Source organism: Saimiri boliviensis, chromosome 4, assembly GCF_048565385.1.
Source record: "Saimiri boliviensis isolate mSaiBol1 chromosome 4, mSaiBol1.pri, whole genome shotgun sequence".
Taxonomy (NCBI): Eukaryota; Metazoa; Chordata; class Mammalia; order Primates; family Cebidae; genus Saimiri; species Saimiri boliviensis.
In genome coordinates this window covers 151,512,178-151,533,829 of record NC_133452.1, presented here as the reverse complement: position 1 = coordinate 151,533,829, position 21,652 = coordinate 151,512,178, and the positions used below count along the sequence as shown (strand labels likewise).

At 44.9% G+C, this 21,652-nt stretch overlaps 1 protein-coding gene across 4 annotated transcripts in view; it reads right to left on the bottom strand.

Moving 5' to 3' along the window:
* The window catches only part of GFOD1 (Gfo/Idh/MocA-like oxidoreductase domain containing 1), a 129,122-nt gene that overhangs the window by 40,645 nt on the left and 66,825 nt on the right, over nucleotides 1-21,652 (bottom strand). The window contains exon 1 of one of the 4 annotated variants that reach the window (XM_074398454.1): nucleotides 6,565-21,652. This exon is cut by the window's right edge and continues 21,641 nt beyond it. The exons of the other annotated variants lie outside the window; for them this stretch is intronic. The gene's annotated coding sequence lies outside the window, so the exon portion shown is untranslated. The remainder of the gene's footprint in view (nucleotides 1-6,564) is intronic. 4 annotated transcript variants of the gene reach the window in all.

Here is a 21,652-nt window from a genome sequence, read left to right as displayed (position 1 = left end):
AGTAGCATCAAACGGAATACTTAAAATAAATTTAAGAAGTATAAAATATGTACTATGAAAATTAAAATATATATTTTTGAAAAAAAATTAAAGAACTAAATAACTGGAATGACAGCCTGTATCCATGGATCAGAAAACCTAATATTGATAAGACAGTAATATCATCCAAATTGATCTACAGAGTCAAAACAATTGCTATCAAAGTTCCAGCTGCTTTTTTATGTGGAAATTCACAAGCTGGTCCTAAAATTTACACGAAAATGCTAGGATCCCAGAATGGCAAACACTATCTCAAAGGAGGATAAAGTAGGAAGACTACTTTTGCACTTCATGATTTCAAACTTACCTCAGAGCTACAGTAATCATGATGGTGTACTGCTGACATAAGTACGAACAAACAGATCAATGAGAAAGAATTAAGAGTTCAGAAACAAATTTTATCTTACGATCAATAGGTTTTCAACAAAAGTGCCAAAAGAATTCAATGGCGAAAGAATAGTCTTTTTAACAAGTGGTGTTAGAACAACCAGCTATCCACACACAAAAGAACGACGTTTGAGGCCTGCCTCATATCACATGCAGAAATTAACTCAATATGGATCAAAGCCTAATGTGACAGCGAACACTGGAAAACTCTTAGAAGAAAACACAGGAATAAAACTTTGAGATCTTGGGTTTAGGCAAAGCCTTCTCTAGATATAAAACCAAAAGGTAAGTGACTATATGTAATATATATAACTTGAACTTCACCAAAACAAAAAGATATACTTTGAAAAACATTAAGTATAAAACCATCGACTGAATGGTAGAAAATATTTGCAAATCATATATGTGAGAAGAAAAACAGTATCTATAACATATAAATGACTTAATTCAATAAGAAGGCCACTCGAAAAATGAGAAAGGATCTGAACAGACATTTCTTCAAAGATGGCATATAAATGGCCAACGAGCACATGACAAGATGCTCAACACCATTAGTCTTTAGGGAAATGAAAAGCTAAACCACAATGAGATGCTACCTGATACCCATTAGGATGACTATAATAAAAAAGATAGAAAATAGCAGGTGTTGGCATGGTTGTAGAGTAGCTGGAACCCTCAAACACTGCTTGTAAGAATGTACAATGGTGTAGCCACTTTGAAAAACATTCTGGCAGCTCCTCAAATAGTTAATCATATGATTACTTTGGATCATATGACCCAGCAATTCCAACCCTAGGTATATAGCCAAAAAAAAAAAAAAAAAAAAAAAAATGAAGACAGGTACTCAAACACTTGTACATAAATATTCATAGTAGTACTGTTCAGCATAGCCAAAAGGTGGGGATCACCCAAATGTCATCACCTGATGAACAGATAAACAAAAGGTGGTACAGTCATGCATCGTTTTCTCACGGGAATATGTTCTGAGAAATGCACCATTAGGCAATTTTGCTGTGCAAACGTTATAGAGTGTATGTGCACAAACCTAGATGGTAGGGATTTTTTTGTTCTTGTCTTTTTTTTTTTTTTTTTGAGATGGAGTTTCGCTCCATCGCCCAGGCTGGAGTGCAATGGTGTGATCTCAGCTCACTGCAAACTCCACCTCCTGGGTTCAAGCAATTCTCCTGCCTCAGCTTCCCAAGTAGCTAGGATTACAGGCATGTACCACCACACCTGGCGAATTTTTGTATTTTTTAGTAAAGAGGGGTTTTGTCATGTTGGCCAGGCTGGTCTCAAACTCCTGACCTCAGGTGATCTGCCTGCCTCAACTTCCCAAAGTGCTAGGATTACAGGCGGGAGCCACCATGCCCAGCCTGATGGTAGATTTTTATGTGCTTACCATATACCTAGGCTATATGGTACCACCTACTGCTCATAGGCTACAAAGCTGTATGTCATGTTACTATACTAAATACTGTAGGCAATTGTAGCACAGGGGTAAGTACTTGTGTATCTGTAAAAATATACAGTAAACATTATATTATAAAACTGTGAGATCAACTTTACATATGTGGTCCATCATTAACTGAAACATGGTTACTTGTTACATTTGTATAGCCATGCAATGAAATATGTTCAGCCATAAAAGAATTGAAGTACTGATCCCTGCTGCAACATGAATGAATCTTGAAAATATCATGACATGTGAAAGAAGTCTCACAAAAGACTACTTCTTTTATGGTTTCATTTACATAAAATCTCCAGAACAGGTAAATCAGTAGAAACAGAAAAATTAGTGGTCACCCAGGGTTGCAGTGGAAGGATGTTGGGAAAGTGATTACTAATGGATATGTGGTTTATTTCTGGGGTGATGAAATGTTCTAAAATTGATTATGGAGATGATTGTACAGCTCTGTGAATACGTGGCATTTTTGGCAGGAAAGAAGTGGGAAGTTATAGATGAAATATGAATAGGAAAATGTTGGAATGTTTATATATATTTTTAAAGTTAAAAAAATAAACAATAGTTTGAAATCAGTCTAATTTTAAATGAAACTTGGAATACATTTCTGTGATGTCTACAATATTGACTATCATTTTAACGCACATAGAAAATTACTGGAAAATACTTTGCAAAATATTTTGAGATGGGGAACTATTTAAGGGGTCCAGGTGTGATCCAGACTCAGCCTTTCTTGTACCAGGAAGTCACAAAGCCATGGACTCATCAAGTAGTCATCTAGTCTAGCCCCTTCTTAGAATTGAGGGAAACTGCAGCCAGCCAGCAAGACGGAGAGACTTGCCTAAGCTTCTTGCCTTTCATAAAATTCTTTTAAGGATCAAATGAGACAACGTGTATGATGAAGTTTTATCAATCCTTTGGATTACAACTGTGGCATGTGAATACATGGGCTTGAACCTCAGTTCTGCTGCTTTCTTGCTACAGCCAAGTGGGTAGCTTAACTTCCTTGAGTTTCAGTAAAAATGAAGATACCACCAGCGTCAAAAGGGTGTAGCAAGAACTAAATGAGGCAACACTATCCCAGTATCTTCCAGAACAGGAACTCTGTGCGTTAACCGTTAGCCACGTTCTTAGTAAAAGAGTAATGTGAACCACACAATGCAGCCTGCGTGCCAACTTGGGTGCACAATTTAAAGTCATGTCATTTCAAGATTTAAAGAGGAAATTCCCATTTACAAAACCTGGTTTGTGTTGTCTGCATGATTAATTTTCATGGAATCTGCTATGTAAAATAGTTTGTTTTTAAAGGTCCCAAGAGCAACAATGCCAGAGTCCTCTGTGCCAAATTCCACCTCTGGGTCAAACTCCATCATTGCTTATGGGGCACCCTGGGTTTAAAATTGTTTGAATTTATATGGCTCAATATAGGGCACCTGTCTCCCCAGTGCGCCACAAGCCTCACCATTCTCTTTTGTCTGCCCTCAAGCCCGTCTCACTTTACATCATTACCTGATCCCTGAAAGTGATTAAATTTCTAGACTCTATCTCAAATGCTCGGAAATCTCTTTGTTGGCTATCCAACTTTCCTCTTCTAAAAGTTTGCAGAGCCTCTTCTCTTAAAGTCTTTTCAAGCTTTAGAAGGTTTTAAAAGTTCATTTTAATATTTTCAATAACTTAAAAAAGTGCTACCATATTTTAAAAGATAACATCGACCAGTACCGTCCGATAGAAGAAAAATACTAGCTGCAAATGCAAGCCACCTGCATAGTTCTAAATTTTCTAAAAGCTTTGTTTATTAAAGGGAAAAAACAGGTGGAATTTTAATAATATATTTTCCTTAACCCAATATATCCAAAATTTTATTAACATGTATTCAGTATAAACATTTATCTTTCAAACAGTGTATTTGAAATCCAGCGTATGTTTCATATTTATAGCACATCTTAATTTGGACTGGCTTAAGTGCTAGTAGCCAACAAGTGGCTAGTGGCTCTGAATGGGACAGCACAGATTGAGACGACTGTGATATATCATACACATACAATAGGAGGCCTTGAAAGAAGATGTGAGGTTACACGGGAAAAGAACATCTAAGTTAAAAAATACAGAAGTGGCGGATTCCAGGGCTTTGGTTGTCCTGTCAATGACCTGGCTAAAGTAAAGCTTGAGATGGAACAAAACCTAGATCCTATTATTCCAGCACAGAGAAGGAGGGGCGGACAGTCAGGGCATCCATTTTTGCGCTGTTTCTCCTTCTGTCTTTCCCATTCTATGTGTATTGCAGGTGGCGTAGGCCAGAGTTGAAGACAAAGTGAACACAGAAGCATAAAAGATGGGATTGAGAGACTGCCACTCCTCGTAGATACGTTCAAGCCCCAGCCTCATCTCATCAATAGCTTGAAGGGTTCCGGGGCCAGGAAGAGCCTGGAGATATCAGCTAGGATTTTCCTTTCATTCCTGGCCTCCCACCAGCCAACTTCTGAAGCAGCATCCTCTATCTCTAAAGAACAGGCCTCCTCACTCTGCTATTCAGGGAATATTATGTTCTCCCAACTGTGATATTTTGGGTCCTTTTGGCAGGAGTGGAGATGGGCAGGGATGGAAAGAACCCACGAATGTATTCAGAACAAGGAACCAGTAAAGTACAGACATCTGGCCCAAGGATTTTGCTGGCTCCAGGGACGTCACTGTAAACCCACTAACACTAATTGCTTTCACGTCTGCTCCCGTTTCTAGTGGAAATAAAATGCCTCTCCGGCTAATGGAAAATGAAACGCCCGTTTGCTGTTTGTTTACCACATTATGTAATAGCTCTCTGTACCACCCTCCTCCCCTGGCCTCTGCCCTGAAACCCTCTGAAGGACGGCTTGTATAAAGCCTGCAAGCGCTCTGTAAGTACGAGGTAACACAGCTTCAGAAAGGGTGCCTATATTCATGTTAGGACTGTACAACTCTTTAATCCTAAACAGACAGGAGGGAAGGGCAGAAAGAAGGGAGTGAGAACACAATTGAGAATGAGAAGAGAAGAATTCTATCTGCTTTAAATTCATGCTTCCAGGAATATTTGCCATCTCCTTACTTGATGCTAAGTGCAAAGATACAGAGCAGCTCGTCGAACCTCAAAACTTCCAAATTCAGTCCAGCTGAAACTGGGGTTTAAGAAAGTGGACTCTCATCCATTGGGCCTTTCAAACGTCTGACAGTAGGTGGTTGGGAAGCCTTCTTTGACAGTCCTGTTCTGGTTGGCTGCCAGTGTTTACCCCCGTGTTGGCATTTTTTACACAGTTTGATAGCAAGTATAAAGACCTCTGGCTGTCCTTTCCTCTCGTCAGTTCTCTCCTTCTCCAGTAGCAGAACCACTCATTTTAGCTGGACCCATGGTCGCCAAGAATAAAAACTCATTTCCCAGTCTCCCTTGCTAGTAAGTGTGGCCATGTGACTAAGTTCTGGCCAATGGAATGTGAATGAAAGTTCTGCATAAACTTCCCATGGTGCAACCCTCCATTCCCCTTTTCCTGTGTGACAAGTGTGAGGCCATGTTGGGCCATGTAGGCAAAGACAAGACTCTAGGGATGGTGACACAAGACAGACAATCCTGGATCCCAGACACTGTAGAGCTGACAGACTGCTATGGGAAAAAGATTTTACTATTTTAGATCTGGGTTACTGCAGCTGAAATTGTATGCTTGGGGTCTATTTGCTGAAGAGAAGAAAGGAGGATACCCTTAAAATAGATGACCCCACCATTTGGTTTTCAAATTGGAAAGCCAGCCTTCAGCTCTTTCTACCTTTCTTATTAGTGAAGAATCTTACATCCCTACCAGCTCCCAGACCTCAGATACTACATGTTTCTCCTCAACTTTCTTTGTCCCCACTTCCTTCTGTATGCTGCCTACTCCCAGGCTGGCACAGAGGAGCACTCCTTGACCAGAATGGCCCAGACAGTTGGAATAAAGGATGACATTAAAATAGAGCCCTTTGTTATGTCTCTAGGGAGTGCCCTTGAAATGCCCTGCTACAAAGGCCAAGAAAATTGCCTAAGGGCTAGGCACGGTGGCTTATGCCTGTAATCCCAGCACTTTGGGCGGCCGAGGTGGGAGGATCATGAGGTCAAGAGGTTGAGACCATCCTGGCCAACATGGTGAAATCCCGTCTCTACTGAAAATACAAAAATTGGCTGGGCATGGTGGTGTGCACCTGTAGTCCCAGCTACTCGAGAGGCTGAGGCAGGAGAATTGCTTGAACCCGGGAGGCGGAGATTGCAGTGAGCTGAGATGGCACCATTGCACTCCAGCCTGGAGCCTGGCAACAGAGCAAGACTTTGTCTAAAAAAAAAAAAAAAAGAAAGAAAGAAAGAAAGAAAGAAAGAAAGAAAGAAAATTGCCTAAGATGACCAGGTTCAAAGGGCTTATCTTCAAATCAAAAGCAGGAATGGGGTTTTGTACAAACATCATCTTCTGCCCAGTTCTGAGGCTCTATCTAGCAAACTTGGAGTAAAGTTAAGATCGAATGGGCTCAGAGGATCAGCTATTACAACAGGCCTCTGTCAGATGGCTTTTCCTGAGCCACCGGATTTCATCAGGAGAGAATTGCAAACACGAACCGTTTGTTTAATGTAGACGGTGATGAAATAAATAGGGTGACTCCATCTCAACCACCCTCCTCCCCGTACTCACCCAGCAACTCTCGGAGATTGCTCAACCAAAGAGCAGAAGTTCACAGGATAGCTCTTCTTGAGTCAGCACCCAAAGATGGGAGCACTTGACTTTGCTCCCAGAAAAACTATAATCTGGTGAAGGTATGTGAGAAATGTGCCCTTCCCTACCGCACACTCGCAGAAGAAAGTGGCTGAGGGCCGGCCACTGTAGCATTGTCCTCCACATGGAGAGTCTTTATGAACTGACACCTTCTCCTTCCAGCTCAGGCAATAGCCTCCGCCGCATCAGAACACAGTCTAATGCGGTGTTGGGCCAAGCTATGGCAGGTCAAGGGTACTTTCCTTTCCTTCTTAGGGCAGGACCTAGTTCCAATTGTCTTGCTTTGTCTAACTCAATTTTCCACACAATATAGCAAGCTCTGTATCTTGGGCAGCGAGGTGAAAGCTTCCCCTTGTTCCTCCGTGTGGTTTCCAGCGGAACTTGGAGGAGGGGCACATTTTGCTCAAAAAAACAACATTAATTGTGAGAAGAGAATAGTTTTTCTACTGATGACTGCTATTCTAGTAAAAATGTTTATCGGCCCAGCACAGTGGCTCACACCTGTAATCCCAGCACTTTGGGAGCCAAGGCAGGTGGATCACAAGGTCAGGAGCTCAAGACCAGCCTGATTAACACAGTGAAACCCCGTCTCTACTAAAAATATAAAAATCAGCCCGCACGTGCCTGTAGTCACAGCTACTCAGGAGGCTGAGATGGGAGAATCTCTTGAACTCGAGAGGTGGAGGTTGCAGTGAGCTGAGACCACACCATTGCACTCCAGCATGGGTGACATAGTGAGACGGCATCTCAAAAAAAAAAAAAAAAAAAAAAAAGGCTGGGCTCAGTGGCTTATGCCTATAATCCTAGCACTTTGGGAGGCCAAGGCAGGCAGATCATCATGAGGCCAGGAGATCGAGACCATCCTGGCTAACACGGTGAAACCCCATCTCTACTAAAAATACAAAAAATTAGCCAGTGTGGTGACATATGCCTGTAGTCCCATCTACTTGGGAAGGCTGAGGCAGGAGAATCACTTGAACCCAGGAGGTGGAGGTTGTAGTGAGCCAAGATGGCGTCACTGCATTCCAGCTTGGGCAACAGAGCAAGACTCTGTCTCAAAAAAAAAAAAAAAAAAAAAAAAAATAGTCTGTCTACCTGTGAGGACCACCCCCTGTGACCTGACAGGAAGAAAAGATAATAAGGAGTTCAGGTGAACAACTCAGGACCTGAGTTGTTAATGAACAGGAGATCATCTGATGCCCAGTGCTGTCCTCGTCCTCGGGCCCTCCACCCTCAGTGATTTCACGTCTGAAGGTACTCTGTGCTCACCTGGGTAACAGCTTTGTTAAGGGAAGAGTTGGGCTGATCGATTTGTTCACTTCTGTAGTCACTTATCTTGGAATGACTTGTTTTTAGGAGAACGACAGTTAATTTAAAAAAAAAAACAACAACACAGGCCAGCATGGTGGCTCACACCTGTAATCCCAGTACATTGGGAAGTGAAGGTGGGTGGATCACTTTGAGGTCAGGAGTTCGAGACCTGGCTAACATGGTGAAACCCCGTCTCTACTAAAACTACAAAATTAGCTGGGCGTGGTGGCAGGTGCCTGTAATCCCAGCTACTCAGGAGGCTGAGGCAGGAGAATTGCTTGAACCAGGGAGGTGGAGATTGCAGTGAGCCGAGATCATGCCATTGCCCTCCAGCCTGGATGACAGAGTGAGACTCCGTCTTAAAAAAAAAAAAAAAAAAAAGAAAGAAAGATAGAAAAAGAAAAACAGTGCAACAACACAGACAAATCCTAAGAAAAAAAATGAAACACTTCCAAACCTACCACCCATCAAATAACCATCATGAGATTAGGGGGACTGCAATTTCAGTTACGTCTTTATGCACCAATACAAGTAGGAAGATGGATAGATTTACAGGCAGAGATAATTTAAAGGGAGTATACCTTTAAATTAAATTAAAGGGAGTATACCACACAGCTTCTTTAATAAACAGGATTCCACTATTTGAACTTAACAAATAAGAAAGAAACTGAATTGGAGTAGGAGCTGCTGCTGAATTTCTAAAATGATATAGATTTTCAGGTTTTTTTTTTTTTTTTTTTTAAGATTGGCACGACAACCCTCTAAGGCCAACTGAGGTAAAAGACATCAGAAAAGCTGGTAACATAGGGAAATAAATCCCTGGATGATTTGAAAATGTTTTCTTTGGCATTCTGGGAAGATGCCTTAATTTCAGATAAACATAGCAAGCTACTCTGGAATTTGTGTTCTGGGACCCTGGCTCTGGCAATGCAGCTGGCTGGCTCCTGTGTTTGGATGGGTTATCTCATCTTTATAGGAAGGAGACTCTACCTAGTGCTTGGTAAATCTGGACAAGAACAATGAAAGTGGGAAAGAAGGTGTGAAAGGCTGAGGCAGGTGGATCACCTGAGGTCAGGTGTTTGAGACCAGCCTCACCAACATGACAAACCCTATCTCTACTAAAAATATAAAATTAGCCAGAGGTGGTGGTGCATACCTGTAATCCCAGCTACTCAGGAGGCTGAGGCAGGAGAATCGCCTGAACCTGGGAGGCGAAGGTTGCAGTGAGCTTAGATCATGCATTGCACGCCAGCCTGGGCAACAAGAGCAAAACTCCATCTCAAAAAAAAAAAAAGAAAGAAAGTTGGAAAGAAGGGGAGTTAATCACCCCATATGCTGGCAGAAAAAAAGTGGAGTACAATTTGTAAGGTCAGAATCAGTGTCACGGGATTCCCAGGACAGACCAATGTAGGTCTGACCAATTTGGATGGAAGGAGAAAAAGTGAGGGGAAAGAGGGAGAAGCGGGTAGAGGGCAGAGACCTGACTCCCTCCGCTAGCGCGGAGAATCAACACCTTACCTGCCCTGCACCTCACCCCTCACCCTCTGCCTCAGGAAGGAAGGGCCACGTAATTACTCACACAGCAAAATACAGTTTAATCTCATGGAGGCAGGGGGAAAGCTTTCAGAGTCACAGGGAAGCCTTACATAACTGCATGGTGAACTTAAGCTTTCACCAGGAAGAGCCCAGCTTCTGCAAACAGTCAGCGTGTGTGCAGACCTTTGAGTATGCCGTCATTGCATTATAGGAAAAATGAGACAGTCCACAGGAAGGGGGAAAAGCAGAAGGAAGGCTCCAGGCAAAGGGGCACCTTGAAACACAGAGGAGGACAGAGAAGCCAGATGTGAAGACGGCAGGCTCCAAACCCTGAGTGAATCCAACCTGTGGCTGCCAGGCCTGCCTCCTTCATGAGCCAGTGAGGACCAACAAAGACATCGGCTGTCCGTTTTCATCCGGCTGTACCCTGGTTTCCTCAGATGCAGCAACACTGTGTTACCAGAAAGGTCTCCTTCCTGGGCAGTGGCCACATCGATGACAGGAGCCAGTCACTGGCGGGGAGGAGTACCTTAACCTTTCCTCCTCTTCGAGGAATGAGGATGATCCCTCTCTACAACCCACTCATCGATAACATTTCCAGCGAGAAGCTGGAGGAAAGCCTTTACTTCTGAGATCAGAGGACGGAGCCCAGAGCACCGGCTTTGGAATGGGATGGCATGGTTCAAGTTCTTGTTCTGCCTCTTTCTAGCTGTTGCAGTCAAATTACTCAACTTCTTTGTGCCTCTGTTTCCTCATCTGTAACATGAGGGAAATAAGAAGAACGACTTGAGAACTATGGCAGGGATTAAAGGAAATGACCCACAGCAAGTGCTAATGGCAATTGCAGCCTTAGCAAGAGCTCCAATGTTAGCTATGAGGGTTAGACTACCACTTAGCACATAGTAAGTGTTATGAGCTGAAGTGTGTCCTTCCAAAATTCATATATTGAAGCTCAAAACCCCTGGTATCTCAGAGTGTGACTATATTTGGAGACAGGTTCTTTACGGAGGTAATTAGGTTAAGAGGAGGTCACTGGGGTGGTCCCTAATCCACCATGACTGGTGTCCTAGGAGAAGAGATGAGGACACAGCCACAGCTGAGGGGAGACCCTGTGGGGACACAGAGAAGATACTACTTACAAGCCAAGGAGAGAGGCCTCAGGAGAAATCAACCCTGCTGACACCCTGATCTTGAACTTCCAGCCTCCAAAATGATGAGAAAATAAATTTCTGTTGTGTAGGCCATCCATCCTAAACAGCCTTAGCAAAGAAATACAAACAAAGGTTGACTGATATTTATTCTTTTTTTCTTTCTTTTCTTTTTTTGAGAAGAGTCTTGTTCTGTCCCCAGGCTGCAGTGTAATGGCATGATCTTGGCCCACTGCAACCTTCACCTCCTGGGTTCAAGTGATTCTCCTGCCTCAGCCTTCCAAGTAGCTGGGACTACAGGCGCGCACCACCACACCCGGCTAATTTTTTGTATTTTAATAGAGACGTGGTTTCATCATGTTGGCCAGGATGGTCTTGAACTCCTGACTTTGTGATCCGCCTGCCTCGGCCTCCCAAAGTGCTGGGATTACAGGCATGAGCCACCATGCCTGACCAGTTACCTGGTATTTTAGCGGAACGGATGTTTAACCAGTGTGGAAGCAGAGCCAGTGTCACTTCTGGCTGGTGGTATCAGTCATGAAATATTTCAAAGGTCTTTAACGTCCACTCCCTTCCCCCAGTTAGTGTTCTTCCGGGGGATCAACCCTGGGGTGGGAGAACCAGCATGGGCTGCAGAAATCAGCGACAATAGGCCTGTCTTCCGCTCCCTCCTCTTGCCTTCCCTTCTGGGCTAACACAGCTCAGCACACCGTGTGCTCTGAGCACTTCCCCCACCCTTCTTTGAAGCACAAAGGTTGTACTACCCAAGTGCAGTGACCGAGACTCCTCTGAGCAAAGCTATTATCAAATGCTCATCTGAGAAGGCCTTGGGGATCCTGTCTGCCTCGGGGAGTATGTTGCTATGGCGATTAGCATGATCCTGTTTACGCAGCATCTTTCAGTCTTTCAAGTGGTCTCAGTGGCAGGTACTGTACACATGAGAGGCCCAAGGAAGTCTGAACGGGGAGTGAAGTTTTACCCAGGCACATGGCCCACCCTCTTGGCTTTGCCACTGAGTCAGCCTTTGCCAACATGTTCCCCTTTAGGTGCCACCTGCACCTGATGTTTTGCCCTCTTTTTCAGAGTCACCAGCCACACAATTTGTCACTGCATCTGCCCCCAGGGCCTTGACCCTTCCACACTCTTCTGGGTAGCAGAAAGAAAGGATGGAGGTGACCATTCTTCTTAAGAATCTACCTGAAGGCTGGGCACAGTGGCTCAAGCCTGTAATCCCAGCACTTTGGGAGGCCGAGGCAGGTGGATCCCAAGGTCAAGAGATGGAGACCAACCTGGCCAACATGGTGAAACCCCGTCTCTACTAAAAATACAAAAAATTAGCTGGGCGTGGTGGCATGCACCTGTAGTCCCAGCTACTCGGGAGGCTGAGACAGGAGAATCGCTTGAACCCGGGAGGCAGAAGTTGCTATGATCTGATGTTGCCCCACTGCACTCCAGCCTGGTGACAGAGAGAGATTCTATCTCAAAAAAAAACAAAAAAACAAACAAACAAAAAAACAAACCTGGAGACTGGCTATCGGGAGTAGGCCACCCACTTGTGAGGGGTTGTTCAGTGTGTCATTGGCCTCCAGTGTTCCCTTCCGCCACCAGGCCAGGTAAGCACAGCCAGAGTTAGCATCCATGATGACAAGTAATGAGTACATACTCCTCGTCCCAAGGATAATCAAAAGAAGAGGTCCGATCCAAGAAAAACCAACATGATCCTCTCTAATGAATGGTCCCCACAGTGCCATTCAGCTCTAGAAGGACAGGGAACTTCCAGCTGGCTGTCATTTAGCTCTGTACTCTCTGTACCCACGGTAAGCCAAGGGTGAGTCAGGCTGAAAAGAATGTATGAGCATTCCCCGGCCAAGATGGAGAAGGAAGCACTACTCTGAAGCAGGCATTGACCCTGCCCTCCAAGGCTGCACCAGCTACCATCCCCTGGACCACGGGGCAGGGGGTGGTAGCTGAGACAGAGTCTTGAGGGAAATAAATCCCCAGATGTTTTGAAAATGTTTTCTTTGGCACTTTGGGAAGATGCCTTAATTTCAGATAAACATAGCAAGCTACTCTGGAATTTGTGTTCTAGGACCCTGGCTGCCTTGTGTGCTAGGTCCTGTGCTGCCTTGTCCAAACAGGCATGTGTGCAAAGCAACCCACAGCAAAGCCGAACACACAGCTTGGCAGATAAGACCCCAAGGCTCTACCAAGCAAACCAGGTTCAATCTCAAAGCTTAGTTTGGTTCTGCCCCTTGCACAGGTTAATGAGAACAGCAGTCACCTTAGGAACTATGCAGCACAAAGATGCCTGATGTAAAGAGGCCAATACAGAACGTTTAACATGGCCAAGCCCCTAAGACTCTCCCAGAAATCAGTTTCTAGATGCTACAGACAATGCTTTCCATCTGCCTTACAGTTACCAAAGCAAACCGCATGTATTCTACATAGAGATAAGGGCTTGCTCACACCAGTCAAGGCAGGTTTTTATCTCCTATTAGTAGACTGCCTCTTCAGCAGCGATTATCATGTTCCGTGGTCAGGCTAAGTGGCATTAGACCACTTCTAAGTACCCACTAGCAAGCGAGGTACGCTGGGGAAACTGGACAGAAACAAAGCATGTGCCCTAGTCCTTATCATCTTTCAAGGTGGATGGGGAGAAGAGATGGACATATTTGGAGATGAGCTGGGATGGTAGTGCTGTCACACTGGCTGGACTGCCAGGCTGGTGACACAGGTCCGTCAGTGCTGAAAGCACCTGGGCAGAGTCAGCCAGCCCCCTGCAAATCCAACTAACAGAACAAAACTAGGCAGCAGAGGCTTAAGAGGCTGAGAAGCTGAGCCGTTTGTCTTAGTTCAGGAGTGTGATGCATTTGGTACCCCAGGGTAAATACAGCTGTCTCTGGCCAGGAATGTAGCACAGCACAGAGTTGATGAGATCAAGTCCACGAGCCACTCTGCTTGGGTTCAGTTCCTGGCATGGCCACCTAGGTCCCTCATGTGATCTCTCCGTGCCTCCAGAGCTCGAACTATAAAATGGAGACCACCACACAGCTTCCATATCATAGGCTTTTGGGGAAGAATGCCAGCACAGTGCCTGGCACGCAGGAAATGCTCGATAAATATTGGCTATTATCTTGGGCCTGGACTTCTAAAGGGGTTCCCTTCCATTTATGGCAGGAATCAGAATATCCAGACTGAGTCAAAAGACAGATTATGTAGCTCAAAGTAATTTTCATGTTAAATGAGATTTTCTTGGGTGGTAGTGGGGGCAGCCTTGGTATCCTATGAAGATGGCATTAGTCAAAAGAGACTGTGACTCAAGGTAAAGGCCATTGTAACCCCAACGAAGGAAAGGGCTAGAAGAAGAATGAGGCCTGCTTTTCCTGCCAGGGGGCAGCAGCTGTGGTGTCTGAGCAGGGAAAGGAATTAGGCACCAAAGAGAAAGCACATCAGCCATAATATCCCAGAACAGCCAGCAGCCAGGCAGAAGCCCAACTACCCGCTGGCAGGACCCCCCTTCATCCTTCACAGCTATATCCAGGTTCCGCCCCAGCACTCGTGCCCTGTGCGGTGAGGACACTTAAAATATTCCTCAAAGACTAGGCCCCAACACCCAACTTTTCTCAGGTCCTGTTAAAGCCAATCCCTTCCCCTCTTTCACCCTTTCCAGAACTTGAGCACACAGTGCAATTCATGGGATAGTTCTAGAACATGCTTGACTGTGGGAACCCAGTCTTTCTTTGCCTTCAAGTTTGCCTACCCTTCTGCTCCCTTCCCTTCAACACTGACATCCCCTCTGCGGGAGGCCATTGTCATTATGGGAGTGAAGGAGGGGTCGTGGAGTCACCCCCATCTCCTCCATCCACCTTGCCTTGGCCAGTCCAGCTCAGAACACAACACAGCTTTCAGAATACAACACATTTCTCAGAAAGTGGATGCCACGGTGCACAGTCTAGCCCTGGGGGTGGCTGCAGATTTCAGAAGTCTTCCTATCCCTCATTTTTCCTTAAGGGGAGGCATCTGCCCGTGTCCTGGATCAGGGAGATGTTTGGGTTAAGTTCCACGGGGCCTCCAGTGACAGCAGACCTTCTATGTGTGTGGATTCACTAGCTGGGCAAGCTGACCTCTTCGATGGTCCATTTACTCATCAGATGAACATGTGGTTAAACGAGATCACGAATGCCAAGCACACAGAGCGTGAGCCATAATCGCCATCTGTCTAACCGACCACCATTATTATCTGTGTGGCTGTGGTGATTGGCATCTAGTTTTCTACTCATTCATTCAACCAACATTGACACATTTTTCTAGCATCAACCATGTGTCTGGCACATGGGGGTAACAGACAAACGGGGTCCCATTCCTGGAGGAATGCAGGGTCTAGGTGGGAGTGATATGGTTCAGCTCTGTGTCCCCACCCAAATCTCATCTCCAAATGTAATCACCATGTGTCTAAAGAGGGACCCGGTAGGAAGCGACTGGATCAAGGGGGTGGTTTCCCCCATGCTGTTCTCAGGGTAGTGAGTGAATTTTCATGAGAGTTGATGATTTCAAAGTGTTTGGCAGCTCTCCCTTCATGCTCTGTCTCTCCTGCCGCCTTGTAAAGAAGGCCCTTGCTTCCCCTTTGCCTTCCGCCATGATTGCAAGTTTTCTGAGGCCTCCCTGTCCGTGCAGAACAGTAAGTCAATTACAAATGGACTCTTTCCTTTATAAATTACCCACTCTCAAGTAGTTCTTCATAGCAGTGTGAAAATGGACAAATACAGGGAGACAGCCAGAAAACAACTGAAGAAAGAAGAAACCTCATTTCAGGTTGTGGGAATGCTATGAAGGAAACCAATGGAGTTTGTAACAGAGGATAAGGAGAAGGAACTTACTTTATACAGGGCAGTTGATAAGAAGATAAGAAGAAGCTGGCTGTGTGGAGAGGAGGGGCTTGATGGGTCCAAGAAATGAAAAGCTCAGTATGGCTGCCGTGCCATCACAAAAGGGATAGCAGAGAGCTGGGCAGGGGCTAGGCCTATAGGCTTTGGTAAGAAGCTTAAATTTTAAGAGTAACGGGAAGTCTCTGAAAGGTTTTAACCAACAGAAGGTATCTCATATAGATATATCAGACTTTCCTTAATTATTCACAGTAAAACTTCCTGTTTACTCCTATTGAGCACTCACTGTGTGCCAGGCTCTAAGCTACAAATTGTGCATGCATTGTTCAGGCATGACATGGTAGAATGAGGACTAGAGTGATGGAGATGGGGATGGAGAAAGGTGCAGAGATTTGAGAAGTGAATAAAGGAAAAGAAAGTGGCCGGGCTGTGCTGACAGAGTGGAGAAGACCCAGGGTAGAGCCTGGCTCAGACACTGCCACTGGCTTCTCAAACTATTCCATCATCATCATTCTTATCATCACCTCCCTATCAGAATTATCATTTAACCAAAGAACGAGACAAGACTAAATCAATTAGTCGACTTCTTTATAACACACCACTATGAACACTGTACCATGTGCTCAGTAGGAAGCACTTGCTAGGTTCTTCTGTACTCTAGAGAACTCCAGTATGCCATGCTTTTCTTCTTCTTCTCTCTCTCTTTATTTATTTTTTTTTTGTGTGATGGAGCCTTGCTCTGTCACCCAGGCTGGAGTGCACTGGCGCAATCTCAGCTCACTGCAACCTCCGCCTCCCGGGTTCAAGTGATTCCCCTGCCTCAGCCTCCTGAGCAGTTGGAACTACAGGCACACGCCACCATGCCCAGCTAATTTTTGTATTTTTAGTAGACACAGGGTTTCACCATGTTGACCAGGCTGGTCTCAAACTCCTGACCTCGTGATCTACCCACCTTGGCCTCCCAAAGTGCTGGGATTATAGGCGTGAGCCACCGCACCCAGCCACTTGGGGACTTTTTATTAACTTATTTCCTCTGGCTGAGTCTAGAAATATTTTCCAAAAGAACCTGACAATTGCTAAATGAGCCAATTAACTTAAGTCAGCTCCAAGAACAAAACCAGAGAATTAACCTAGAGACCCAAAGTCACAGTGCTACTTACTAACTACAATGGTGCTACTAGTACAGTTGGTGTCACCAAGCACAAAAGGCTTCTTACTGCATCACACAGTCTGTCAGGCAGAGACGCAGAACAACGTCAGGCTCAAAACAGTCACAGAGCCTTGAGCCCAGGGATGGTTTCTCATAAATGCAGCAGGAAAAGAATAGCTGGAACATGGGTTCTTTCAACCACAGCATGAATAGCAATATCAGTTGCCACGTTTTTGTGGAAACAATAATGTATGTCTGGGCTCAGAACCGAAAAGATTACACCAAAAATGTCTAACCCACCCCTCAGTGGAGAGCACATCTACTCTCGCAGGCATTCTGGAAACATCGGCCATTTTCATCAATGCATGGGTGAATTTCACAGCAACATGCAGCAAAGTAAGAAAACAAAAACAAAGGGAGAAGAGAGAGAAAAAAACTTTCTAAAGCTGAATGCCCTGCACCTGTCATCCTCCTGTACCTTGGGAAGAACGTGTCGTGCTTATCTGACCTGGCTTCAGCCGCACACCTGGACAAAGATTGTCATTTTTGGAAGCTAGCCATTCACCTACTCAGTAAAACTCTTACACCAAAGTGACTGCAGGGGACAAGCAGATTATAAATCATAACAAGATGGAGAAGGGACAAAAGAAAAATGAAGGCCAGAACTGGAGGAAACACCCACCTCTTGAATGGGGGAAGTTGTCCCATTCACATTCATTACCCTCCAGAGCTGCAAAAATCCAATCTGGGCACATGGTCTGATGGACAGATGACTGATCAAACTAGGTCCTTTTGCAGAATATGCAGCCACCAGGGACAATTCTCCTTGTGTGAAGAAGTCTTGTTTTCTTATCTCAGGCTTCGGTTTGCTCGTGTTTCCTTTTACAGAATGAATTGAGTTGTGCAGCCTGTGAAAATCATGAATGCAGAGGCCTAAAAGGTGACACCTGGGAGCTTGCTTTGAATTTGAACCTGAGACACTTTAAGGAATCACCTGAAGCCCAGAGTATTGGTGTCATCTGTCACCTCTGCTCCTTATTTCTTATTCAGACTCTTCACTTAGAACTGTGAGATGTTAAAGCTGACATACATCTCAGAAATCAGTCTGGGACTCTTGTTGAAGATGAAAAAGCAGTCTCAGCAAGGATGAGTACCTGTCGCCATATACCTGGCCAATGGCGGAATTGGAATAAAAAAGAAGGTCTCCCAAACACTGATCCAGCAAGAGCCTTCCTGCCACACTGGGAAATGTTTGTCAGCCCTTTTCATGAATATAATCAATAATCTAAAGCCCTAGAAGGAAGTCAAACAGGTGTGGAGCTAACAGATTTCAAATGCATCCTGCCAATTGTTGGGTCGGTGTTTCCTGGTCAGACCATGCAGTTTGGGAGCCCCGGCAGGTGGTTCCTGGCTTTGTGTTTTTCTCAAGTTCCCATTAAGCAGAAGGCCTGGCATGGAGGAGAAGCAGCAGATGGCTCTTGCTGAAGTCCAGGTTGCCATATTGGACTTCTGCTGCATTTCCTGTTGATGAAGGAACTTGGAAGGTTCATGCCCATTTGAGAGGCATCTTTCCAAATGGAGATGGAGGCAAGGATTATTAAAAACTATGATTGAGACCTTGAGATTAGGATTCCAAAGAGGGAACAGACTATTTTTAAAGTTTCTCCTCTCCCCTGGGGAAAGGAAGGATGCCAGAGGCCTCTAAAGGCCAGAGATTTCCTCCCAAGGGATGAGTGAAGGCAAATGACATTGATCACCCTGCCATGTGTGCTCCCAAATGGGCCCACTTCTCACTCTCCACGGAGACCGCCATCCCTTCTCTCCTGGACTGTGGCAGTAGCTCCTGGTCTTCTTGCTTCCATCCCTGCCAACAGCTAAACCAGAGTCAGAGCCAACCTCTTAAAACAGGGCATTGGATGCTGTCACTCCCCTGCTTTTCGCTTTCCAGTGGCTTTGAAGACATTTGATGTAGAACCCTGAGTCACTCTGTGGCTTCCGGGGTCCCCCGTGATCTGCTTCCTCCTCCACAGTGCCCGTGCTGCCGCTCCTCTGACTTCTCGCCCTTGCTCACTCCTTTACAGCTCACTGCCCCCTCACCATTGCGGGACACACAAACACACTCCCACCCCTTTTGCGCTCACTGTTGCTTCCACCTGAAACCAGCTGTCCATAAATGTTCACGTCTCCCTCCCTTGCTTCCTTCAAATCTCTGCTTAAATGTCCCCTCGTTGGACAGCCCTTCCCTGCTCATCCATGGAAGCCGGCACTTCACTCACCCCTCACCCCATCACTCCTGTGCCCCTCCAGCTGGGCTTTGAGGCAGTGTGCTTATTGTCCACTGAGGGGATGCAATCGTCTCTCTCCCCTCCAAGAAGGTATGTGAGCTCCATGCAGGCAGGATGTGGTCTGCCTGTTCACTGCCCTGTCTCCCTTCAGTGTCTGGGACAATGGCCACCGGCACAGAGAAGGGGCTTAGTCCACACCTTCTGGCTCACATGGGATCCATGCCTTTGAATGAGGTCTGGATGAAGAAAACACAGTTTCTATTGGAAAAGTCAAGGCCAGTGGGCCCTCTAGTTTCTTTGTACACACAGGTTTGTTTCCAAATATATATGCTCCCATCTATCCATGCAGCCCTGTTTTAAAGAGTGACAACCAAGCCTCAGGACACATCACATGGGGGCCTGGCAGGGGTCCAAGGGCGAGGGAACAGCAGTGGACTTCCTGCAGGAAGAGGGCATCCTACTCTCAAATCCCATGCACAGGCCAGTTCTTGGGCATCTTTCCAAGGAAGAGCTCATCCCACCCACTTCCTAGACACTGCTAGCTTGAGAGTGGAACACTCAGGAATATAGGAGGGAAAGAGAAAAGCAAGGGCAAGAGAAAAGCTGTCACAAACCGAGACGGATCCCAGAGCCCTCCTGAAAACTCTTGACCTCCCTGAGACAAAAGGCACGTGTTGTCTCTTTCCCATGCAGTACCTCGAAATGCATCCAGTGAAAGGCCAGTCAAGACCTGCTGTCTTTTCTTTCTAAGTCTCAAGAATAAACCGCCAGGTATTTATCTTAAATTAATGAGATAAATAAACATAAATAACCACCAGGTATTTATCTTAAATTAATTTATCTTAAATTAATGAGATAAATAAAATAAATAACCGCCAGGTATTTATCTTAAATTAATGAGACTTCTAGTTATCCCGCAGGCTACTAGCTCCACTTCAACAAAGGACTGATTTTTTTTTGGGTCTTTGAAAGGACACAGGCCTGGGTACACTTTCTCTCCGTGTGGTAGTAGAACATGGCACTAAAGCAGGTTGTGATGTATTTCAAGCGTGTTTTAAAAAATTCCATGCCCAGTAATTGTGCACAGAGGAATTACTCTAAACAGGATGTCACAAATCAGACAAAACGTTATATGCAAAGATATTCATCTAAGACTATTTATAGTGGCGGTGGGGAACCACAAACCACCTAATTGCCTAAAAAACATAATAATAATGCATGTCAAATTCTTAGCCCAGTGTCTGACACACAGTGAGTATTCAATAGGGGTAGATATAATATGTTATTTTGAATAAGGAGAGTGTGGTACCTTTATATGAGGAATAGTTTTGAGCTTTTGTTTTTCTGATATTATTATCACACACATATAAAAATGTGAGTAAAAAATAAACTGGCCAGGCATGTTGGCTCATGCTTGTAATTCCAGCACTTTGGGAGGTGGAGGCAGATTGCTTGAGCCCAGGGGTTTGAGACCAGCCTGGGCAACACAGCAAGACCCTGTCTATATAAAAAATTATGAACAAACATTAGCCAGGCATGGTAGCATGCACCTGGTAGTTTCAGCTACTCAGGAGGCTGAGGTGGGAAGACTACTTGAGCCCAGGAAATTGAAGCTGTGGTAAGCCGTGATCATGACACTGCACTCCAGCCTGGGTGACAAAGTGAGACCCTGTCTCAAAAAAAAAAATTAAAAAAAAAAAAAGAAAAAGAAAAGAACAGCTTAAAATATTATACTTTCTACAGGATATCCACCCATATTAAAAGAAAAAACCCTGTCAATATTTCTACACTATCCCAACCTCTGTATTTGACAACTGCATAAAAGGCATAAACCGCCCACCAGATGATCTCTCAGCTTCTACCACTGCAATCTTTATTAGCCTTCCCTCCCAGAGGCAGGTGGAAAAAACCTTCTGTAATTCAATCAGCATTTTTAGGATCTATTATGTTCTAAGGCCTGACTAGGATGAACATCACAGAAAGGACTGCTGAGATGATCAGGCCGGAAGCGCATCCCGCCTACGGAGGATCTCTGGTGAGGGACCAGAAGATTTGCATGGAAGGGCTTTGCGGGGGCTGCAAATCAAACAGGCACAACAACCTGTGATGAATAAAGCAATGGCTGGTTTTTTCCTCTGGAAAGCACCACTGGGCCAAAATCTGAAATCCTGAGCTATAGTTCCTTTGGCGGAGGAATATATCCACAGGGAAGAAGGAAAATAAATCAACAGGCTTTCAGAAAACTAGGGACTGGTTGGGTCCCCTCCCCCTTTACACGTTCATTCACACACACACACACACACACGACAGGAACAAAAAAAAAATGCATGTAAAATTCTTAGCCCAGTGCCTGGCACACAGTGAGTATTCAATAAGGGGTAGATACAGCATTTTTATTTCGAATAAAGAGGGTATGGTACATTTATATGATGGATATTTTTGAAGCTTTTGTTTTTCTGTTGATATGATCACATGCATATAAAACATCACATGCACAAACACACATTCTCTCCCTTTCTTCTAATCATGTCCTTTTCCGGTTAGGCTGCCATTCTTTTTTTTTTTTTTTTTTTTTTTTTTTGAGATGGAGTCTTGCTCTGTCGCCCAGGCTAGAATGCAATGGCGCGATCTTGGCTCACTGCAACTTCTGCCTCCTGGGTTCAAGAGATTCTCCTGCCTCAGCCTCTTGAGTAG